The following is a 3,464-nucleotide window of genomic DNA, read 5'->3' as shown; positions in this document are numbered from 1 at the left end:
CTCTGCCAAGTCTGAATGATTGAGTCTGAATGATTGAAACGTGCACGCACAAAACACGTGCACCCGGCCCCGAAATCCACTGCTGGACGTCATGCTCGTCGTGGCAGGGGATCGAACTCAGGCTGCCACTCCCCGTGAGGACATGGGCTGTTGTCGTGTTGACAGCGAGCACCCATTCATCCCGGAGGAGAGCGGCGTGACCGCAGCCCGGCTTGGCTGCCTTTGTCTTCCGGGACACGTACACACACTCACATGCGCGCACGGCGTGCTGACGATGTTACCACTCACGACGTTTGCAGGAGTTTGGGGAAGCACGCGGGCACGGAGCTGCACCACGTGATCATCTCACTCGCTCTTGTGGCCACGTGGTCAACACTCACGTTTTACTTCACCACCACTACTACTACTACACTATTATTAATACTATACCACTACCTGTACTTTACACGGTACAGGGACTCCTCTATTTACGAACACTCGACTTACGAACTTTCAGAGATACGAACAAACCTGGTCCCGTATGTTATAGTTGCCTGTTCGGACCGAGAGTCGTTGGTTCAACCGCCATAAAATAGATGGCGTTGTTGGCATCTACATCTGGCAGAACGCGAAAAACCAGTGGCATCTACATTTGCAGAACATGAAGAACCAGTTGCATCTACATCTGCAGAACGTGAAGAACCAGTGGCATCTACATCTGTAGAACCTGAAGAACCAGTGGCATCTACATCTGCAGAACGTAAAGAACCAGTGGCATCTACATCTGCAGAACGCGAAAAACCAGTGGCATCTACATCTGCAGAACACGAAGAACCAGTGGCATCTACATCTGCAGAACGTGAAGAACCAGTGGCATCTCCATCTGCAGAACGTGAAGAACCAGTGGCATCTACATCTACAGAACGTGAAAAACCAGTGGCATCTACATCTGAAGAACATGAAGAAGTAGTGGCATCTACAGAACGTGAAGAACCAGTGGCATCTACATCTACAGAACAAGAACCAGTGGCATCTACAATATACAGCACTGCATGATATACAACAAAGAAAAAGACCTCCCTATAAAGGCCGGCATGGCACACGAGGGGGTGGATGGCCAACATCTACGCCCGGCCGCCTTTGTCTCCCCGGTGTCGATGTTCACACATCGACCCTAGGGGAGGCGGCCCAGGACCGGTTCAGATAATCGTCGCCGGTGCCGGCCGTGAGCGGGAATGGAACCCCGGGCCGCGCTGACCGCTGCACCACCGCTCCCCACTCCGGCACGTGGCCCAAAAGCGGCCACGTGGCCCTCCACTGCTGGATGGAGGCGGCGAGCAGAGTGCGGCAGGCCTCGCACGCGGCGCCGTGCCGCCCTGTTGAGCTGACGCGGCTCGTTTGATGAATTATCGTAATTAGCCCGGTAATAATCATAATAATCACTGACAAGTTAAATTAAATTATAATTAACGAATCTATTAGGTTGATGGCCTCGGCGCGCGGAGCCCGGGAGGCAGGAGGCCCCCTCGTGGCCTACACGGTAATTGTCTGTAAACAGGCGGCTGCTGATATTGCTATTTCGATTTAAAGCTTTCGTGACTGCAGGGATTCATCTTCTTGGTTCTTTCGGTAAAGTCACGTAGAAGGGAAGTAATAAAATAATAAAAATAAAACATAATAGAATGAAATAATTCTCACGACGTTTCGGCTACAACGCAAGCAGCCGTCCTCAGGTGCTGCTTGCGTTGTAGCCGAAACGTGAGAATTATTTCATTCTATTATGTTTTATTTTTATTATTTTATTACTTCCCTTCTACGTGACTTTACCGAAAGAACCAAGAAGATATTGCTATTGTGATTAATATTGTCACTGTTTCGATTTAAAGCTTTTGTGACTGCAGGGATTCATCTTCTTGGTTCTTTCGGTAAAGTCACGTAGAAGGGAAATAATAAAAATAAAGCATAATGAAATATTATTATTTTATTATGTTTTATTTTTATAAAGCATAATGAAATATTATATTTTTTTGTTTTATTTTTATTATTTTATTATTTCCCTTCTACGTGACTTTACCGAAAGAACCAAGAAGATTGTCACTGTTGTTGATGATTACATGTCTAAAACATTGTTTTGTGGGATCGTTAATGTTAATGGGCGGGATTATGCCGCGATTTAAAGCGGGAGCGAGAATTTTTGAGGGGGTATGGGGTTTTGTATGTTTTATAAATCGTGACTACAATGCTAAGATACTGTTAGTGACGTTAAAACCGTTGTCTTTGTGTTTATTTATAATTTGTCTACAACTGCGCTAATAATACAGTGCAAGTGCGTTTGACGTTTTTTAAATGTAGGACATTGAAGGACTGCTATTTTACCCTCACGGCCGCTATTTATATTATATTTTCATTTATTAAACACTACACTGCTGCTGCGATCCCCGCCGACGTTATAACTGTAGTTGTTTTATTTATAAAAATGCGTACTAAGATTACGACAAAATGATTATGAAACGATTTTGGCGGAAACCGTGGCAGTTGTGGTTCTTAACGCGTCTGGGAGGCCTTGTCCACGTGGCAGGGGATGTAGCTCAGTGGTAGAGCGCACGCTTCGCATGTGTGAGGCCCCGGGTTCAATCCCCGGCATCTCCACACTTTTTTCTTGGCGCTCGTAAACCTTTAAACTCGCGGCAAACGGGCACTTTACTTGCAATTGTTATACACAAATTGTAAAGTTCATACATTTTTTTAAAACATGGACAATTTCCCTATTTGCCTACTACGCACGCCCCGTTCTCACCCGTATAAAATGAATCGATGATTGGGACTTGGTAATGTTTGATGCGCATTCAACCAAAATCAATTCACCGAAGAAGCCAATCGCCTTTCACACAGCTGTGTAAGAAGGCTAATGTGGCGAGATAGGTCCGGCTGGGCCCTCGGAACTGGCAGTCATGATTTGGCTGAAGATTCAAATCCGTTTCAGCGCAGTCATGCCAAGTTCTCTCTCGTCAGGTGCGGTTCCTCACCGCCCCCTAGCGGGGGATTCGAACCCGGGCAGGCATTGGTGTGTGAAGGACGGTCATTGCACTGTGCGACTGCATGTTGAACCTCTTTCGCGCCGTACGTAGCCAACCGTGCTACTTGGAGGTGCGGTCAAGGGGTGACAACTCGCCCGGACACAGATGGTCCTTGCCTACAAACGTGTGGCATTTCACCATTACGAGCTCAAGCAAACCGAACTGCTGATGAGACACTCAATGTTGAAACCGGTCCGGAGTTTGGCTTGTGTTGAGAACCAGTGTTGCTGAAGCCATGCACTCCCAGAAGGCCGTGTGGCAAATGGAAAATAAAAAAAAAACGTGTTATGTTGTGGACGGATATGTGGAGGCGTTCTGTCTTGTTGTTGTTTCTCGACAGATGACCTTTGAGACCAGGCGAGGTGGCCACCCATGACCAAATAGCCAGGACTGTATTTATTTCGTCCG

At 47.0% G+C, this 3,464-nt stretch overlaps 1 non-coding gene across 1 annotated transcript; it reads left to right on the top strand.

The window, feature by feature from the left end:
- The first annotated feature begins 2,556 nt into the window (after positions 1-2,556).
- TRNAA-CGC (transfer RNA alanine (anticodon CGC)) lies at positions 2,557-2,628 on the top strand. Its single transcript has one exon. It is a non-coding gene; the product is annotated as a tRNA-Ala (tRNA).
- The last annotated feature ends 836 nt before the right edge of the window (positions 2,629-3,464 follow it).

The sequence above is a fragment of the Lampetra planeri genome, chromosome 6 (assembly GCF_965212315.1).
Source record: "Lampetra planeri chromosome 6, kcLamPlan1.2.h2, whole genome shotgun sequence".
Taxonomy (NCBI): Eukaryota; Metazoa; Chordata; class Hyperoartia; order Petromyzontiformes; family Petromyzontidae; genus Lampetra; species Lampetra planeri.
The sequence above is the reverse complement of the archived record's forward strand: the minus strand, read 5'-3'. Positions and strand labels throughout refer to the sequence as shown.